Source organism: Salvelinus namaycush, chromosome 28 (genome assembly GCF_016432855.1).
Source record: "Salvelinus namaycush isolate Seneca chromosome 28, SaNama_1.0, whole genome shotgun sequence".
In the NCBI taxonomy this organism is placed as follows: domain Eukaryota; kingdom Metazoa; phylum Chordata; class Actinopteri; order Salmoniformes; family Salmonidae; genus Salvelinus; species Salvelinus namaycush.
This window is the reverse complement of record NC_052334.1, coordinates 17,834,964-17,857,054: the sequence shown is the minus strand read 5'-3', so window position 1 is coordinate 17,857,054 and position 22,091 is coordinate 17,834,964. Positions and strand designations below refer to the sequence as shown.

The window sequence follows — 22,091 nt, the reverse complement described above, 5'->3', positions numbered from 1 at the left end:
GCTGTGATCAGGTTAAAAACGTATGTTTTTAAAAAAGCCACGTGTATTTTGAATATCCTGATATACTACAAAAATGTATGATACTATTTGAATCGTGAAATTATTTCAAACTCCCTTGCCTAGTTATTTGTAGAATTTTGACCCGGAGTCAAACAAAATCGTGTGTTTTCTCTACTCAGATGATTAATCCTCAAATAAAAAGGGAAACCTAGTTAGTTTTTAATTATCTAAGTAATAGCTCCTTGTTTATCTTTCAAGCATCCATGTGGATTTGTATTTTCCATATCCAATGAGGCTTGAAGTTGAAGCGCGTGGAGCATCTCAAATAGAACCAAGTTCTGTTTTAGGTCTTGGCTACGCAGACGCTCCTTCACACACGTGAGCGAAATTTTACTTGTGTACTTTTATTTTGCAATGCTCGCGCACGCAACATGTCTGGTGAGGTTTGAATGTGAGACACGTGAGGAACACCCTCTAGTCTAGATTCAGCCAGTCCACATCCTGACTGAGTGAGTTATTGTCTAAGTTATTTCAGGCCACAGGCAGCCAGTGTGTTTTTGTTTGTATGGCTGGGTGGGCGGTCTGGTGTGGTATCTCAGTGATCTCACTCTTTGTCTTTGCTCCAGATTGCTAAGTGGACGACGTCTGTCTGCGTGGCTCCACAGTTTAATTGCCATATGGGCCGGTTCTGCCATGTCTGTTATTTAACTGTAATGGAGAGGCATCTGTTTTACTTTAGCACAACATTTGCTGCCAACATGTCCTCTGTGGCATTGGTCCCAAACATTAGAACAACGTTAGGGAAATTGGAAGAAGGCTTAGCACATTAGTATGGTCTTCCACACATCCTGTGGAGAAGTGACTGCTTCCTGTGTTCATAGATCTTCAAAGGGTTCTTCTGCCACAAGGCAATAGAAGCAGTGATACAGGCACGAATATCAGCAGCCTGGCTGCCACAAGGCTGTAGGAACATGGGTGTGTGGGAGAGTCCTGCTTGTACCCTCAGAGGGGCTTGGTCATCATGCCACCCTATCCCTGTAGGCTCTAGTCTCATACTCATCCCGGCTCCCAGACCTCCACACTCCCCACTCATAAGGGCTTGGTCATGTCACCCTGTCTTAGTCAGCCTCAGCCCTACACCCACCCCAGCCCCCAGACCTCCACAGCACACTCAGCAAAGGAGAATGGAACAGCTGGGAAGGGGATGTTTCCACAAGACTACATCCCTTAAATGGACAGTGGGGGTTGGGGAAAGGGTGAGGGGAGGGGGAGTTCAGGGGATGTGTCATCACTCTGTCAATAAAGGAGAGAAGAGTAGTGGGAGTGGGGTTAACATGGAGGCAGGAATGCCTTTTTTCAGCCTGCTGTTGCATTCACACTGAATGGTGAGTTGGTAGGCCTAGTGGTGGGTGTATCGGCTTCTGAGGGATCTCTCTCTCACACACACACACACACACACAGGAGTGTACACACACACTAGGGCTGGGCGATATGGCCTGAAAATCATATTACAATTTTTCTTTTCAGATTTATGGACAATTCACGATATATACACTACCGTTCAAAAGTTTGGGGTCACTTAGAAATGTCATTGTTTTTGAAAGAAAAGCAAACATTTTTGTCCATTTAAAATTACATCAAATTGATCATAAATACAGTGTAAACATTTAATGTTGTAAATGACTATTGTAGCTGGAAAAGGCTGATTTTTAAAGGAATATCTACATAGACGGACAGAGGCCCATTATCAGCAACCATCACTCCTGTGTTCCAATGGCACGTTGTGTTAGCTAAGTTTATAATTTTTAAAGGCTAATTTGATCATTACAAAACTATTTTGCAATTATGTTAGCACAGCTGAAAATTGTTGTGCTGATTTTAAAGAAGCAATAAAACTGGCCTTCTTTAGACTAGAGTATCTGTAGCATCAGCATTTATGGGTTTGATTACAGGCAAAAAATGGCCTGAAACAAAGACCTTTCTTCTGAAACTCGTCAGTCTATTCTTGTTCTGAGAAATGAAGGCTATTCCATGCGAGAAATTGCCAAGAAACTGGAGATCTGGTACAACGCTGTGTACTACTCCCTTCACAGAACAGTGCAAACTGGCTCTAACCAGAAGAGGAGTGGGAGGCCCCTGTGCACAACTGAGCAAGAGGACAAGTACATTAGTGTCTAGTTTGAGAAACAGATGCCTCATAAGTCCTCAACTGGCAGCTTTATTAAATATTCCCGGCAAAACACCAGTCTCAACATCAACAGTGAATAGGCGACTCCGGGATGCTGGCCTTCTAGGCAGAGTTTCAAAGAAAAATACATATTTCAGACTGGCCAATAAAAATAAAAGATTAAGATGGGCAAAAGAACAGACACTGGACAGAGGAACTCTGCCTAGAAAGCCAGCATCCCGAAGTCGCCTCTTCACTGTTGACGTTGAGACTGGTGTTTTGCGGGTACTATTTAATGAAGCTGCTAGTACACAATGTACCACTTTATATAGTGTAGGTAATACCCTGTGGTTGGTGAGATACCTGTAGACTAGACCGAGGAGCCCAGGAGAGAAATAATTCAGTACGGTGTGGTCAGAATTGTGAAGCTTTGATCACACAGCCACTGAAGCTCTGCTGATGGAATGCTCAGTGCACTGCAGAGAGAAACTTTCTGTATTATTTCAGAAGCATTCACTGAATATCGATGTTAAAATGTGTACATACAGAAGTGTTGTATGTATGAGTGCTTACTGCTTACAGATGTGTAGTCAGTTCTGGGAAGGGAATGGTGGGTGTTTACCCAACAGAGAATATTGTGCAGTGGGACAGTTAGCAAGGTGGATGGGCCTTGAACATGGGAGGGAATTGAATAGTGGTTTCTCTCTTTGCCCTCTCACACACACACACACACACACACACACACACACACACACACACACACACACACACACACACACCCAGCCCATGCGATTGAGCTCCACCAGTGAGTGTGCATAGCTGGTGATTGTGTTATTGATCCAAGCCTGGATCAGAGGTCAGACCAAAGGGGGTGTAAGGTGTTTTCTCTAAATGGGTCACTGGTACATTTAATATATTGGAATCCTCACCAGACTGATCTGTTCTACTATGGGTATTGATCCAGTCTCTGTGATTTTACTGAACATGATGACTTCATCCACTCAACCAATACCTGGATCAAAACATGTATGTATCATTCTTAATCTCCTTGTTTATTTTTCCTTTTTACATTGTTCTCACAAACAGTCTTCACAGAAATGATATACAACTCTGAGGACCTATATACTAGGCGGTGTCAGAGGAAGGACCCAAAAATTGTCAAACTCCAGTCAACCAAGTCATAGACTGTTCTCTCTGCTACCGCACAGAAAGCGGTAACGGAGCGCCAAGTCGAGGTCCAAAAGGCTCCTTAACAGCTTCTACCCCCAAGCCATACGTCTGCTGAACCATTAATCAACTGGCCACCCGGACTATTTACATTGAGCTCCCTCTGTACTGCTGCTACTACCCGCTGTTTATTATCTATGCATGGTCACGTTACCCCTACCTACATGTACAAATGACCTCGACTAACCCCCACACATTGACTCGGTACCGGTACCCCCTGTATGTAGCCTCATGACTAACCTGTACCCCCACACATTGACTCGGTACCGGTACCCCCTGTATGTAGCCTCATTGTTGTTATTTTATTCTTACTTTTTATTTATTTTTTTACTTCAGTTTATTTAGTAAATATTTTCTTAACTCTATTTTCTGCATGGTTGGTTAAGGGCTTGTAAGTAAGCATTTCACATTGTATTCGGCACATATGACAAATACAATTAGATTTTATTACATCTTTATACAGAATATTATGCACATTTCAGAACAAAACCTGAATCATATTGAGGGACCTGGACCTTTTTAGCATGCTTCATTAATTGTTCTGTCTAATGTGACAAAAACAACCCAGGTAGCCAGTGTGTGTTTCCCTGTGAGTCTGGTCCTTATGTTTCCAGTATAGCCGGATATCCTCAGTATGTCTGCTGTTTGTTTAGGTAGGTAGGGTGGCAGCAGTTGGTTGCAGGGTGCTGGTTGGGCATATCGCCAGACTGTTCATAGCTGTGACACCTTCAAGGGCCTCTAGCTCGCCAGCTGTGTCCCCAGGCTATTGCAGAAGTCTGGTGCTCAGGACTAGCTGCTAGCAGACTTCTATGTGCCTGTGGGGCATCATCCCATAGTATCAGAGCAGAACACCGAAGGGCTCCCGTAACACAACAGCAGCAGCAATGTTTACTATAGACTAGTGTTGCCTTCTCCTCAGGAAAACTGTTTAGGGTTGTCACCTCTGATAATACCTGCTCATTGAGCTCTGTATATACAGCCCATTGTTTACACTGAACACCTACAATACGTTGGAATAGAATGGGGAATTGAATTTCTGTATTTTAAGTGTAATAACTAAATGTCTGTTGAATGAGATTTGTCTCTGCTTTCGCTTAATTACTCAAATTAGTATGTATAGAAGTGGTGCTTTGAAGCAGCCCAGGCAGAGTGGATGGAAGCAGGAGTCCTGCTGTTTCCATGGTCTGTGCTGATAGGGGAGAGGGTGGCCAATTGAGGGCTGTGTGGCCTGTGGGAATGCTCTGATTGACGTTACTGTGTTGAGCCCAGCGCTGGAGCGGAGCAGAGCTACCCACCCTGCCGCTGTTGTCTCCTTGATCTTGGTGAGGGAGGGGGGGTGTGTGGCTGGAGCACTCCTCTTTCTCCTTTTATCTGTGATGGAGATTCTCATCTACCTTTCTCCTTTTATCTGTGATGGAGATTCTCATCTACCTTTCACTTTTATCTGTAGTGGTAAGTCATCTCACCCTAATGATGTTGAATTTGAAATACTCGGTCTACATCTCCTCTCTGAGCTTAATGTGAACAAGCTTATCTCTCACCAAAACACATCAAGCCAGAAGTCTATCAAACTTAACAAAAATGAATTTCTTTGGGTTTCCTAGATTGCAGTGTTCTGCATAGCAACAGAGGAAGAGGAAATGGACCCTGACATCAAAGGGAAATGTCCAACATTTCTTGCCAGTGAGGTCTTACTTTGACCTTCTCACCTAACAGTTCTTCATAGCCATTCCTCCCAACGATGTTTCCAAAATGTAACTGATCTGCAGATGTCATTTGTTTCTCCTCCCTACTTCCATATTTACAACAAAGGTAGATTTGAGAGTGGAAATAGCTGTTAAAGGATGCTCCTACCTACATATTTCCCTTTCAAGACATTTTGATAAGTATCTAGATACATATCTAGTATCTAGATACATGGGCTCCGATATGATATAGGAACGATACGTTTTAGTCTGAAACAATTCGGTTTGATTAGAGAAACTAATTGATTCAAAGCGACACAATGCACTATTTGTTGCATAAACACATTTATTTTCCATTTTATCTGAAATCTGCTGCTGGTGAAGCTCATGAGCTGTTCCCCTCTGAGCGTGCATGCGTGTGTGCTTCAATTATCTATATGTCTAAGGTATAGTGCATTGCAAAAGTATTCAGAACCCTTGGATTTCTTAACATTTTGTGTTACAAAGCGGGAGTAAAATGGATTGACTTTGTCAGCAATTTACACTAAATACTCTGTCAAGTGGAAGAAAAAATATATATATATTTAAGATTTTTTTTAAAGAAACACTAAAATCGAGTCGTTGCATAAGTACTCAGCCCATTTGTTTATGCAAGCCTACATTTAGTTATGGAGTAAAGTTTGGCTTAACACAGCTAGGGCTGTCCCCGCCTAAATGAAAATCTTGGTCGAAATGTTTTCATATACACACCCTAAAATCAACTATATATGCATTGAGCTTGTCTGATGCTTTAAGCGCACTGTTTGATGAAATAAGACACATGAGTCGAGGGAGCCTGAGATCAAGATAACCTGACCCGACCATCCTACATCCACTCCTACTGGCTTTCTCAGAATCTGGCTTTACTCTCCTGAAGTTGCCGGTAATAGGCTACACAAGGAGTCCTTTCTCATGTGGAATGCCAATTTATCTTACCATTTCTATTGATCTGCTTGCCAGTTATGGTTTTCCTATGCACATTTTCATGGAACTGTTTAATTTATAATGTTTTCGTATCTCACTCGTGGTCATGTGGTTAATCAAAATGATATCTAAATGACAATGATACAAACCTAAAAATTAACTTCTATTGCCAACTATATAAAAATAGACTACATAAAGCCAACAAATAAAAACATTGCAGCCTGTAGGATGAAAATATCCTGATTTTAAAAATAAATATCCTATAAATCACATTGGCTACACAAGGCCTGTCTGCAAGAAACTTGAAACATTGTATCAACTATTAACTTGGGTCTGGCCAAAGCTTGCTCTAGCAATCTTGCAACATTGTATGAAATATTCTGGGCCTTCAGAGTTTCCCATGCCAGTGAGCTTGGGACAGACAAAGCTCTAGGCTATTTGCGCAAGGGATAAGAAGTAATCTTTCTGACGTTTCCACCGGATCAGAGCATGACATTTTTCCCTTTTCACGCTGAGTGCTTATCGAAAGGGAGAGAGCTGGACAGTTATTTTTTTAGTTTTTTTTGTCATTCTCAATGGATGTATAAACAGACTTAATTGGCTTGCTGTGTGAGGTGAAAACATTACTTTGAGAAGCTCCACAGCTCATTAGAGGTGGTGCGTTAAGCCAATCAGAAATACTATCAGATCCTCAAATGGGCACATTTACAGTGTATTCGGAAAGTGTTCAGACCCCTTAACTTTTTCCACATTTTGTTACGTTAGCCTTATTGTAAAATGTATTACATTGTTTTTCCTCATCAATCAACACACAATGCCCCATAATGACAAAGCATAAACAGGTTATTATACAATTTTGCAAATCTATAAAAATAAAAATAAATAACATTTCCATAAGTATTCATATCCTTTAGTCTACTTTGTTGAAGCACCTTTGGCAGCGATTACAGCCTTGAGTCTTCTTGGGTATGACGCTACAGTGCCTTGCAAAAGTATTCATCCCCCTTGGCGTTTTTCCTATTTTGTTGCATTACAACCTGAAATTTAAATGGATTTTATGTAATGGACATACGCAAAATACTCCAAATTGGTGACGTGAAATTAAAAATACTTTTTAAAAACGGACAAGTTGTGCGTGCATATGTATTCTCCCCCTTTGCTATGTAGCCCCTAAATAATATATGGTGCAACCAATTACCTTCAGAAGTCACAGCATTTGTTAGATTGCACACAGGTGGACTTTTTATTTAAGTGTCACATGATCTGTCACATGATCTCAGTATATATACACCTGTTCTGAAAGTCCCCAGAGTCTGCAACACCACTAAGCAAGGGGCACCACCAAGCAAGCTGCACCATGAAGACCAAGGAGCTCTCCAAACAGGTCAGGGACAAAGTTGTGAAGTACAGATCAGGGTTGGGTTATAAAAAAATATCCGAAACTTTGAACATGCCACAGAGCACCATTAAATCCATTCTTAAAAAATGGAAAGAATATGGCACCACAACAAACCTGCCAAGAGAGGGCTGCCCACCAAAACTCACAGACCAGGCAAGGAGGGCATTAATCAGAGAGGCAACAATGAGACCAAAGATAACCCTGAAGGAGCTGCAAAGCTCCACAGCGGAGATTGGAGTATCTGTCCATAGGACCACTTTAAGCCGTACATTCCACAGAGCTGGGCTTTAGGGAAGAGTAGCCAGAAAAAAGCCATTCCTTAAAGAAAAAAATAAGCAAACATGTTTGGTGTTTGCCAAAAGGCATGTGGGAGACTCCCCAAACATATGGAAGAAGGTACTCTGGTCAGATGAGACTAAAATTTTGCTTTTTGGCCATCAAGGAAAACGCTATGTCTGGTGCAAACCAAACACCTCTCATCACCCCGAGAACACCATCCACACAGTGAAGCATGGTGGCGGCAGAATCATGCTGTGGGGATGTTTTTCATCGGCAGGGACTTTGAAACTGGTCAGAATAGAAGGAATGATGGATGGCGCTAAATACAGGGAAATTCTTGAGGGAAACCTGTTTCAGTCTTCCAGAGATTTGAGACTGGGATAGAGGTCTTCAAACCTTCCAGCAGGACAATGACCCTAAGCATACTGCTAAAGCAACACTCGTGTGGTTTAAGGGGAAACATTTAAATGTCTTGGAATGGCCTAGTCAAAGCCCCGACCTCAATCCAATTGAGAATCTGTGGTATGACTTAAAGATTGCTGTACACCAACGGAACCCATCCAACTTGAATGAGCTGGAGCAGTTTTGCCTTGAAGATTGGGCAAATATCCCAGTGGCTAGATGTGCCAAGCTTATAGAGACATACCCCAAGAGTAATGTAATTGCTGCAAAAGGTGGCTCTACAAAGTATTTACTTTTTTGGGGGAGGGGTGAATAGTTACGCATGCTCAAGTTTTTAGTTTTTTTGTCATATTTCTTGTATGTTTCACAAAAAATATTTTGCATCTTCAAAGTGGTAGGCATGTTGTGTAAATCAAATGGTACAATCCCCCCCAAAAATCTATTTTAATTCCAGGGTGTAAGGCAACGAAATAGGAAAAATGCCAAGGGGGTGAATATTTTCACAAGCCACTGTACAAGCTTGGCACACCTGTGTTTGGAGAGTTTCTCCCATTCTTCTCTGCAGATCTTCGCAAGCTCTGTCAAGTTGGATGGGGTGCGTTGCTGCACAGCTATTTTCCGGGCTCTCCAGAGATGTTCGGTCGGGTTCAAGTCCGGGCTCTTGCTGGGCCACTCAAGAAATTCGGAGACTTGTCCCGAAGCCACTCCTGCATTGTCTTGGCTGTGCTTAGGGTTGTTGTCCTGTTGGAAGGTGAACTTTCGCCACAGTCTGATGTCCTTAGCGCTCTGGAGTAGGTTCTCATCAAAGATCTCTCTGTACATTGCACCGTTCACCTTTGCCTCGACCCTGACTAGTCTCCCAGTCCCTGCCACTGAAAAACATCCCCACATCTTGATGCTGCCACCACCATGCTTCACCGTAGGGATGGTGCAAGGTTTCCTCCAGATGTGACGCTTGGCATTCAGGCCAAAGAGGTCTGCGACGAGGCAGAATCATTAGATTGTTTGTTTTGGTACTGTCCATATGTAGCTTGTTTTTGGTCACAGGTCCAGGAATGGCTGAAGAATTGCAATATTTACCTAGAGCTAACCCTGCAGATAGCACTACTTGGCGTCTGAAAAGTCATAGTCAATTGATCAATAATATAATTCCTTTAGAAACATTTTTTTTCAATTTACAATCTGTGAGAATAGAAAGGTTCAGAACTTTTGTGAAACAGCACAATATATGGCAAATAGAAATCCAATCTGGATGGTGTTAAGAGATGGAGAGGTAGAATGGAGCTGAAGGTTGGGACGAATAACAACTAATAACAAAACAAAAAATTTTGTGGGGGATTGAAAGTTTTCAGACCATTACATTGATGGAAGCTACAATCTACAGATGAAGTCAGAAGTTTACATACACTTAGGTTGGAGTCATTAAAACTCATTTTTCAACCACTCCATAATCAGGTGCGAGTCTTTACTCAACATTGACAGGAGCGCTCCAAACAAAAGACCATGACTAAATTGACAACCTAGTAAATGGAATGAAATAAACCAAAACTTGATTATCACAAGTCTAGCATTGGTTGTGCGCTCTGCAAACGTGTTTACTCCTACAATGAGAATGGTAAAAGACTGGAATAATCATTTATTGAATGCATTAACAGAGATTTCCGTAACCATTGATAAACACTAAATCTAATGCAAACAACTCACACAATGAAGTTATGGATCAATGAATGTTCACAAATTGTCAGGAGAGAGCACAATCTGGAGCGAGACTTGCATCTTGGCAACACTTCCCTTCTTCTTGGACTGTGCCATCCCTGCGGCCTCCACACTGGTTTAGTTCACTGAGATGGGCGCGTATAAGACACGTGTATTGTGTGCCATAAAAAATACATGTATATTTGCTACTGCTCGACAAAAAAAATATCTAAGTCGACCAACAACCTATTGACCCAGTCAACTAATTGGGGTCAGCCCTAAACAAATCACACAAGTTACATGGACTCGCTCTGTGTGAAATAATAGGGATTGACATTATTTTTTTAAATGACTAACCCTTCCTCTGTCCCCATTCACACAATATCGGTAAGGTCCCTCAGTCAAGTAATCCTTTTCAAGCACAGACCAGGGAGATTTCTGAAAGCCTCATAAAGAAGGGAAGTGATTGTTAGATGGGTAACAACAAATCAGAGACTTTGGACATATCTTTTTAAGCATGGTCAAGTTAATAATTATGCTGTGGATTATGTAGTAAACCACCCAGACACATGAAAGATAGTTGTCCTTCTGAACTGAGCTGCAGGACAGGAATGAAACTGCTCAGGGATGTTACCATTAGGCCATTTTGGTGATTTTTAAAACCGCTACAGAGTTCAATGGCTGTGATGGGAGAACTGAGGATGGATCAACATTGTAATGACCTAAATAGGTGACATGAAATATACAAATATTTACAAAACATTAATTCCTGAGTGGCCAAATTTAGATTTTCAAGCAGATTTAATTCAAAACTATGGCAAGACTGGAACATTGCTGTCTAGCCATGATCCCCAACATTTTGACAGAGCTTGAGGAATTCTGAAAAGAATAATGGGCAAATATTGCACAATATAGGTGTGTAAAGCTCTTTATAGACTTACCCAAGAAGGCTCACAGCTGTAATCGATGCCTAAGGTGTTTCTAACATCCACTGAACAAAAATATAAACGCACCATGTAAAGTGTTTGCCCCATGTTTCATGAGCCGAAATAAAAGATCCCAGAAATTATTAATTTGCACAACAAGCTTATTTCTCTCAAATTGGTTTACATTGTTGTTAGTGAGCATTTCTCCTTTTGCCAAGATAATCCATCCACCTGACAGGGGTGGCACATCAAGAAGCTGACTAAACAGCACGATCATTACATGGGAGCTCCTTTTGCTGGGGACAATAAAAGGCCAAATGTGCAGTTTTGTCACAACACAATGCCTGAAGTTGAGTGAGCCTGCGTGCAATTGGCATGCTGACTGCAGGAATGTCCACCAGAGCTGTTGCCAGATGATAATATAATGTTAATTTCTCTACCATAAGCGGCCTCCAATGTCATTTTAGAGAACTGGCCTTACAACCGCAGTCCATGTGTAACCACACCAGCCTAGAGCCTCCACATCTGGCTTCTTCACCTGCAGGATTGTCTGAGACCAGCCACCTGGACAGCTGATGAAACTGTGGGATTGCACAACCAAAGAATTTCTGCACAAACTGTCAGAAACCGTCTCAGGGAACCTTGTCTGTGTGCGCCTCATCCTCACCAGGGTCTTCACCTGACTGCAGTTCTGTAACCAATTTCAGTGGGCAAATTCTCACCTTTGATGGCCACTGGCACGCTGGCGAAGTCTGCTCTTCACTGATGAATTCCGGTTTCAACTGTACTGGGCAGATGGCAGACAGCGTGAATGGCGTCGTGTGGGCAAGCGGTTTGCTGATGTGAAAGTTGTGAACAGTGCCCCATGGTGGGGTTATGGTATGGGCAGGCATAAGCTATTGATGGACAACCAACACGAATGCATTTTATCAATGGCAATTTGAATGCACAGAGATACCGTGACAAGGTCCTGATGCCTATAGTCATGCCATTCATCCGCCGTCATCACCTCATGTTTCAGCACTGAAAATGCATGGCCCCGTGTTGCAAGGATCTGTACACAACTCCTGAAAGGGGAAATGTCCCAGTTCCTCTATGGCCTGCATACTCACCAGACATTTCACCCATTTAGCATGTTTGGGATGCTCTGGATCGACGCGTACGACAGCGTGTTCCTCTTCCCGCCAATATCCAGCAACTTTGCACAGCCATTGAAGAGGAGTGGGACAACATTCCACAGGCCACAATCAACAGTCTGATCAACTCTGTGAAGGAGATGTCGTGCTGCATGAGGCAAATAGTGGTCACACCAGATACTGACTGGTTTTCTTATCCATGCCCCTACCTTTTTTGGGATGTGTATCTGTGACCAACAGATGCATATGTGTTCCCAGTCATGTGAAATCCCTAATTTATTTCAATTGATTAATTTCCTTATGAACTGTAACTCACAAATCTTTGAAATTGTTGCATTTATATTTTTGTTCAGTGTAGATTGATTCAGGGAGCTGAATACCTATGCAAAGACTTTGTAATTTCATTTTTATTCTTTGAAACAATTTTAGAATTCTCAGATTTGAACAACTATTAGCATTTTAGCTCTTATTCCAGGACTTTGACTGTGGGAAATCATATCGTATTGAACATTCTGTACACCCTGGCTCATTTCAGTGGTTTCTGACTCCTGCAGTAAGAGCTAAGACGCATATATAGTACCAGTCAAAAGTTTGAACACACCTACTCATTCAAGGGCTTTTCTTTATTTTTACAATTTTCTACATTGTAAAATAATAGTGAAGACTTCAAAGCTATGTAATAACACATACAGAATCATGTAGTAACCAAAAAAGTGTTAAACAAATAAATATATTTTATTTTATGTTCTTCAAAGTAGCCACCCTTTGCGTGATTGGGAGTCCCATAGGGCGACGCACAATTGGCCCAGCATTGTCTGGGTTAGGGCTTGGCCAGGGTAGGCCGTCATTGTAAATAAGAATTTGTTCTTAAATGTCTTGCCTAGTTAAATAAAGATTAGATTAAATAAAATAAAATTGCCTTGATAACAGCTTTGCACACTCTTGGCATTCTTTCAATGGGGGTGGGGTTACCATGGTGGCAGGAATGCATCTTTCAACATGCTGTTGCATTCACACTGAATGGAGAGTTAATAGGCCTAGTGGTGGGTGTATTGTCTCTGAGGGATCACACACACACACACACAGTGGTATTTATGGGGTCTCAGACATTGCTTCAGTCGTGTTCTTTGTGAGCAGAGTGTCTCTTTTCAACTGTGGTGTCCTTGCAACAGTTCTTGGGCAAGAGGCCAATATGCAGTCTGGGCTTTGAAATATGGCTGACGGCCAAAAATAAACTTTTGACACATATTTATGAATGACTACAGATTAATTGGTTACAAAGAAGTGTGGTGAACCGCCCAGTCAGCCTTGTGTTTGTTGATGTCATGTGCCTGAGAAGCTGGGAAGACTTGGCCAGCAGTCCCTCTATGGAAATAGACTAACAGTGCTATATAGACACATATCAATACATCTTCAGCTAGTAAAATACTCCTTGTTCTTAGTTTATGATGGCCACATAAAGATGTCTTTAACACAGAAAAGAGACATATTAGTTAACTGTAGACGTGGCAGGGTGTACAGGAAATCACGGACTACAAAAATAAAAACAGCCCCGCCACGAACACGGACATCACGCTTCCAGACAAACTAAACACCACCTTAGCCCGCTTTGAGGAGAATACAGTGCCCCCGTCGCGGCTCGCCGACAATGACTGTGCCCCCGCCCTCCTCCTCCTTGGCCGACGGGAGTAGAACATTTAAACGTGTTCACCCTCGCTACGCTGCTGGCCCAGATGGCATCCCTAGCTGCGTCCTCAGAGCATGTGCAGACCAGCTGGCTGGTGTGTTTACAGACATATTCAATCGCTCCCTATCCCAGTCTGCTGTCCCCGCTTTAAGATGGCTACCATTGTTCCTGTACCCAAGAAGGCAAAGCTAACTGAACTAAATGACTACAGCTCCGTAGCATTCACCTCTGTCATCATGAAGTGCTTTGAGACTAGTCAAGGATCATATTACCTCCACCTTACCGGCCACCCTAGACCCACTTCAATTTGCATACCGCCCCAACAGGTCCACAGATGACGCATTTGCCATCACACTGCACACTGCCCTATCCCATCTGGACAAAAGGAATACCTATGTAAGAATGCTGTTCAATGACTACAGCTCAGCATTCAACACCATAGTACCCTCCAAGCTCATCATCAAGCTGGAGGCTCTGGGTCTCAACCCGGCCCTGTGCAACTGGGTCCTGGACTTTGACGGACCGCCCCCAGGTGGTGAAGGTAGGAAACATCTCCACTTCGCTGACCCTCAACACTGGGGCCCCACAAGGGTGCGTGCTCAGCCCCCTCCTGTACTCCCTGTTCACCCACGACTGCGTGGCCATGCACGCCTCCAACTCAATCATCAAGTTTTCAGATGACACAACAGTAGTGGGCTTGATCACCAACAACGTCAAGACATCCTACAGGGAGGAGGTGAGGGCACTCTGAGTGCGGTGTCAGGAAAACAACCTCTTACTCAACATCAACAAAACAAAGGAGCTGATCGTGGACTTCAGGAAACAGCAGAGGGAGCACCCCCCTATCCACATCGAAGGGACAGCAGTGGAGAAGGTGTAAAGTTCCTTGGCGTACACATCATAGACAAACTGAAATTGTCCACCCACACAGGCAGTGTGGTGAAGAGGAGGCTGAAGAAATGTGGCTCGTCACCCAAAACTAGAGGTCGACCGATTAATCGGAATGGCCGATTTAATTAGGGCCGATTTCAAGTTTTCATAACAATCGGAAATCGATATTATTATATATTACATATTATTTAATTTTTTAACACTTTTATTTAACTAAGCAAGTCAGTTAAGAACACATTCTTATTTTCAATGACGGCCTAGGAACGGTGGGTTAACTGCCTTGTTCAGGGGCAGAACGACATATTTTTACCTTGTCAGCTCGGGGATTCAATCTTGCAACCTTACGGTTAACTAGTCCAACGCTCTAACCACCTGCCTTACATTGCACTCCACGAGGAGCCTGCCTGTTACGCGAATGCAGTAAGAAGCCAAGGTAAGTTGCTAGCTAGCATTAAACTTATCTTATAAAAAACAATCAATCAATCATAATCACTAGTTATAACTACACATGGTTGATGATATTACTAGTTTATCTAACGTGTCCTGCGTTGCATATAATCGATGCGGTGCGCATTCGCGAAAAAGGACTGTTGTTGCGCCAACGTGTACCTAACCATAAACATCAATGCCTTTCTTAAAATCAATAAACAAGTATATATTTTTAAACATGCATATTTAGTTAATATTGCCTGCTAACATGAATTTCTTTTAACAAGGGTAATTGTGTCACTTCTCTTGCAACGGAGTCAGGGTATATGCAGCAGTTTGGCCCGCCTCGCTCGTTGTGAACGCTGAAGACTTTCTTTCTAACAAAGACAGCCAACTTTGCCAAACGGAGGATGATTTAACAAAAGCGCATTTGCGAAAAAAGCACAATCGTTGCACGACTGTACCTAACCATAAACATCAATGCCTTAAAATCAATACACAGAAGTATATATTTTTAAACCTGCATATTTAGCTAAAAGAAATCCAGGTTAGCAGGCAATATTAACCAGGTGAATTTGTGTCACTTCTCTTGCGTTCATTGCACGCAGAGTCAGGGTATATGCAACAGTTTGGGCCGCCTGGCTCGTTGCGAACTAATTTGCCAGAATTTTACATAATTATGACATAACATTGAAGGTTGTGCAATGTAACAAGACTATTTAGACTTATGGATGCCACCCGTTCGATAAAATACGGAACGGTTCCGTATTTCACTGAAAGAATAAACGTTTTGTTTTCGGAATGATAGTTTCCGGATTCGACCATATTAATGACCTAAGGCTCGTATTTCTGTGTGTTATTATGTTATAATTAAGTCTATGATTTGATAGAGCAGTCTGACTGAGCGACAGTAGGCAGCAGCAGGCTCATACGCATTCATTCAAACAGCACTTTCGTGCATTTTGCCAGCAGCTCTTCGCAATGCTTCAAGCATTGAGCTGTTTATGACTTCAAGCCTATCAACTCCCGAGATTAGGCTGGTGTACCCAATGTGAAATGGCTAGCTAGTTAGCGGGGTGCGTGTTAATAGCGTTTCAATTGGTGACGTCACTCGCTCTGAGACTAGGAGTAGTTGTTCCCCTTGCTCTGCAAGGGCCGCGGCTTTTGTGGAGCGATGGGTAACGATGCTTCGAGGGTGGCTGTTGAGAGGGACGGAAGCTATACTGTTACACTGGCAATACTAAAGTGCCTATAAGAACATAAAATAGTCAAAGGTATATGAAATACAAATGGTATAGAGTGAAATAGTCCTATAATTCCTATAATAACGACAACCTAAAACTTCTTACCTGGGAATATTGAAGACTCATGTTAAAAGGAACCACCAGCTTTCATATGTTCTCATGTTCTGAGCAAGGACTGAGCAACTTAAACTTTCGCTTTTTTACATGGCACATATTGCACTTTTACTTTCTTCTCCAACACTGTTTTTGCATTATTTAAACCAAATTGAACATGTTTCATTATTTATTTGAGGCTAAATTGATTTTATTGATGTATTATATTTAGTTAAAATAAGTGTTCATTCAGTATTGTTGTAATTGTCATTATTACAAATACATTAAAAAAATCGGCCGATTTAATCAGTATCTGCTGTTTTTGGTCCTCCAATAATCGGTATCGGCGTTGAAAAATCATAATCGGTCGACCTCTACCCAAAACCCTGACAAACTTGTACAGCCTGTACGGCAACTGCACCGCCCTCAACCGCATGGCTCTACAGAGGGTGGTGCTGTCTGCACAACGCATCACCGGGGGCAAACGACCTGCCCTCCATGACACCTACAGCACCCGATGTCACAGGAAGGCCAAAAAGATCAAGGACATCAACCACCCGAGCCACTGTCTGTTCACCCCGCTATCATCCAGAAGGAGAGGTCAGTACAGGTGCATCAATGCTGGGACCGAGAGATTGAAAAACAGCTTCTGTCTCAAGGCCATCAGACTGCTAAACAGCAATCACTAACTCAGAGAGGCTGCTGCCTACATTGAGACCCAATCACTGGACACTTCAATATATTGATCACTAGTCACTTTATTCAATTCACTCTAAATAATGCCACTTTAATAATGTTTATATATCTTACATTACTCATATCACGTGTATATACTGTATTTTATACCATCTATTGCACCTTGCCGCTCGGCCATCGCTCATCCATTTCCTTACATATACATATTCTCATTCACTCCTTTTAGATTTGTGTGTATTAGGTAGCTGTTGGGGAGTTGTTAGATATTACTGCACTGTCGGAACTAAAAGCAGAAGCATTTCGCTACACTCGCATTAACATCTGTTAACCATGTGTATGTGACCAATAAAATTGGATTTGATGTGACAGAATGAACGAAACCTGATGATTGGTGTGTCAGATGTCTGTATGGTTCATTGGCTCTCCTAAACACCCATTTTGGCTACCAGGATATAGGTAGCATATTTACTCACTCGGTCAACAAGCTTGAGCATTTGTTCAATCCATTGTTGAAGGAGAAATATAATGGCTCCGTTGCTTCTTATTTTAGCCTCTTTGTCTTTGCAATTAATGATCACTGTCTTTCCTCCATGCCTCTGTCTCCTCTGTTCTGTCTGTTTTCTGTACAGTATATCTGCACAGGCAGTTATTCCCAATCCCCCATCTCTCAGAATGTACAGCTTTATATAGTGTAGTAGTACCCTGTGGTCTACAGCTCCTCTCTGAGCTTAATGTGAACAGACTTATCTCTCACCAAAACACATCAAGCTAGAGGTCTGGCAAACCAAACAAAAATGAATTTCTATGGGTTTCCTAGATTGCAGTGTTCTGCATAGCAACAGAGGAAGAGGAAATGGACCCTGACATCAAAGGGAAATGTCCAACATTTCTTGCCAGTGAGGTCTTACTTTGACCTTCTGACCTAACAGTTCTTCATAGCCATTCCTCCCAACGATGTTTCCAGATTGTTAATGAGCTACTGCTGCTGATTGTCATTTGTTTCCCCTTCCCACTTCCCTGTTTAAACAAGCGTAGATTTGAGAGTGGAAATGGCTGTTGTCTAGGGACGTTCCTACCTACTGCATCACACACGAAGGTATGAGGTCAGCAAAAAACATCTTTGTTTTTGTACTTGAAGTAATTATCAATGTTAGGTGGGTAATGGAAAAGTAGATAGAATAGGAGAGATGTGACTCTAGTACCTGAACATGACCTTACCTGAAGGCTGAAATTCATCAAATTCATCATAATGTAAAATGGACCTCTTTTTGTTAGTGTATTAGTGTGTCCCAGGCAGTTAGAATGTTGTTTTCCACTAACATGGCTAATGCCACAGGGTCATGTTCAGTTAAGCTCACCATAGCAAAAGACTTTAAACAATAAAATGAAAATGTGTGTTTTCCCCCTCCTTGTTTTTTCAGTTTGGTGCCTAATGAGCCAGTACTGGAGAAACAACATGGAGATGTGCTCTTTGGTTAGTTATAGCCTTAGAGGCATCATCTGCCAGGCTGCTGTCAAGTTTCATTTACTCTGGTTTGGTTTCTCCTATTTTGCTGATGGTTGGGACTGGCTGATTGCAGGAGTTGACCAGGCAAAGAGAATGCTTCCCAAATGACACCCTATTTGCTTTATAGTCCACTACTTTTGACCAGAGCCTGGGTGCCATTTTGGATGTAAACAGGGAGAGAGTTGGAAGAACTATACTGAACAAAAATATAAACGCATGCAACAATTTCAAAGATTTTACAGTTCATTAGAAGGAAATCAGTCAATCAAAATAAATGAATGATGCCCTAATCTATTGATTTCACATGACTGGGCAGGAGCACAGCCAAGGGTGGGCTTGGAAGGACACAGGCCCACCCACTTCGGAGCCAGGCCCAGCCAATCAGAATGAGTCGTCGTCCCCCTTCAGCAGGTGAAGAAGCTGGATGTGGAGGTCCTGGGCTGGCGTGGTTGGTTGGTTGGAAGTACTGACAAATTCTATTAAATGATGTTGGAGGAAGCAGCTTATGGTAGTGAAATGAACATTCAATTCTCTGGCAACAGCTCTGGTGGACATTCCTGCAGTCAGCATGCCAGTTGCACTCTCCGTCAACTTGAGACATCTGTGGCATTTGGTTGTGTGACAAAACAGCACATTTTAGTGTAGCTTTTTATTGTCCCCAGCACAGGTGCACCTGTGTAATGATGCTGTTTAATTTACTTCTTTATGCCACACCTGTCAGGTGGATGGATTATCTTGGCAAAGGAGAAATGCTCACTAACAGGGATGTAAACACAATTTGAGAGAGAAGCTTTTTTTATGGACATTTTCAGGGGTCTTTTATCTTTATTTTATTTGCGTTTTATATTTTTGTTACGTATATTTAGATATGCATCATAGCCAACACTTGCAACTACTTCAGGTGTTGGGTAGTCCTCACTGGCCTGTCCTCCAGGGGGTAAACTAATAAGAAGCCTGTATCAGAGCTGTCATTCTCCCTCATGTCCCTCTCTATGATCACCTGTCTACTGAAACATGAAGCCTGTAACACCCTGTAACACCTCCACAAAGCCCCAGTGCTAGCCACATGACAAAGAGCTGGTAATTGGACATTGTTGTTGCTTCCCTAAATTGATTTAGTTAAGTAGCCATTCAATTAAAAGGTGTTTTATAAAAAAAGGACTGTGTGTGACATATGTGACATAAGCTGTGTTGGAGTATTGATGAGGTGTAACAGACGTATGGGGTCCTCTAGTCAGACACAGTTAGTCGTTATGTTTTATGGCCATAGGAAAGGGGGATAGTCAATTGTACAACTGAATGCCTTCAACTGAAATGTGTCTTCCGCATTTAACCCAACCCCTCTGAATCAGAGGATCCAGTCTAGATGTACCATGCTTATCTACTGTGACCCCTCCCCCACCCCCCTCAACCCAAGTGTCTGTTCGTAACAGTCTCACTCAGTTGATTTGACTGTTATGTATACTTACTATTGAGATGTAATGTTGTAGGCCGTAACTATTGAAAAAGTTATTGGTAAATCTCCAAATATGCATTCAGACCCAGATTTTCACAACAACCATGTAACCTTAGCTAAGGAAAAGTCACACCTGTCTTTTTATTCTCGTGACATCTCTAAGGTGCTACTAGTGTAAGATGAGAACCCGAGCAGATAGGTAGACCTAGAGGTCGACTGATTAATCCGAATGGCCAATTTAATTAGTGCCGATTTCAAGTTTTCATAACAATCGTTAATCTGCCTTTTTGGATGCAGATTATATTGCAATCCACGAGGAGACTGCGTGGCAGGCTGACCACCTGTGATGCGAGTGCAGGCAGCAAGGAGCCACGGTAAGTTGCTAGCTAGCATTAAACTTATCTTATAAAAAACAATCTATCTTAACATAATCACTAGTTAACTACAGTACACATGGTTGATGATATTACTAGTTTAACTAGCTTGTCCTGCGTTGCATATAATCAATGCGGTGCCTGAAATTGTGTCACTTCTCTTGCGTTCAGTGTAAGCAGAGTCAGGGTATATGCAGCAGTTTGGGTCGCCTGGCTCGTTGCGTTCAGTGTAAGCAGAGTCAGGGTACATGCAGCAGTTTGGGTCGCCTGGCTCGTTGTGTTCAGTGTAAGCAGAGTCAGGGTACATGCAGCAGTTTGGGTCGCCTGGCTCGTTGCGTTCAGTGTAAGCAGAGTCAGGGTATATGCAGCAGTTTGGGTCGCCTGGCTCGTTGCGTTCAGTGTAAGCAGAGTCAGGGTACATGCAGCAGTTTGGGTCGCCTGGCTCGTTGTGTTCAGTGTAAGCAGAGTCAGGGTACATGCAGCAGTTTGGGTCGCCTGGCTCGTTGCGTTCAGTGTAAGCAGAGTCAGGGTATATGCAGCAGTTTGGGTCGCCTGGCTCGTTGCAAACTGTGTGAAGACCATTTCTTCCTAACAAAGACCATAATTCATTTGCCAGAATTTTACATAATTATGACATAACATTGAAGGTTGTGCAATGTAACAGCATTATTTAGACTTAGGTTTGCCACCCGTTCGATAAAATACGTAACGGTTCCGTATTTCACTGAAAGAATAAACGTTTTGTTTTCAAAATGATAGTTTCCGGATTTAACCATATTAATGACCTAAGGCTCGTATTTCTGTGTGTTTTTATTATATTATAATTAAGTCTATGATTTGATATTTGATAGAGCAGTCTGAGCGGTGGTAGGCAGCAGCAGGCTCGTAAGCATTCATTCAAACAGCACTTTCCTGCATTTGCCAGCAGCTCTTCACAATGCTTGACCCCCACAGTGCTGTTTATGACTTCAAGCCTATCAACTCCCAAGATTAGGCTGGCAATACTATAGTGCCTATAAAAACATCCAATAGTCAAAGGTCTATGAAATACAAATGGTATAGAGAGAAATAGTCCTATAATAACTACAACCTAAAACTTCTTAACTGGGAATATTGAAGACTCATGTTAATTAAAAGGAACCACCAGCTTTCATATGTTCTCATGTTCTGAGCAAGGAACTTAAACGTTAGCTTTTTTACATGGCACATATTGCACTTTTACTTTCTTCTCCAACACTGTGTTTTTGCATTATTTAAACCAAATTGAGTGTGACTGTTTGAGGTTGTGGACAGGTGTCTTTTATACTGATAACAAGTTCAAACAGGTGCCATTAATACAGGTAACGAGTGGAGGACAGAGGAGCCTCTTAAAGAAGAAGTTACAGGTCTGTGAGAGCCAGAAATCTTGCTTGTTTGTAGGTGACCAAATACTTATTTTCCACCATAATTTGCAAATAAATTCATAAAAAACCCTACAATGTGATTTTCTGGATTTTTTTTCTCATTTTGTCTGTCATAGTTGAAGTGTACCTATGATGAAAATTACAGGCATCTCTCATCTTTTTAAGTGGGAGAACTTGCACAATTGGTGGCTGACTAAATACTTTTTTGCCCCACTGTATATATAAAAGCATCCGATTTAATCGGTATCAGCTTTTTTTGGTCCTCCAATAATCGGTATCGGCTTCGACAAATCATAATCGGTCGACCTCTAGTTAGACCGCTTTGTTCTGCGCTTTCTTAACTCATTGTGCGGTCCTGGTTTCTAGTTCAGAGCATTTGAAATGGAGAAGGGGGGCCGTTTTTGTTTTAGAGGCTACTCATGATGACAAGGG

General features: G+C 42.2%; 1 protein-coding gene across 1 annotated transcript in view; it reads left to right on the top strand.

Annotated features, from left to right (window-relative positions):
* LOC120023797 (protein Daple-like) overlaps positions 1–22,091 on the top strand; it is an 85,782-nt gene that overhangs the window by 21,861 nt on the left and 41,830 nt on the right. The gene's annotated exons all lie outside the window — the stretch shown is intronic.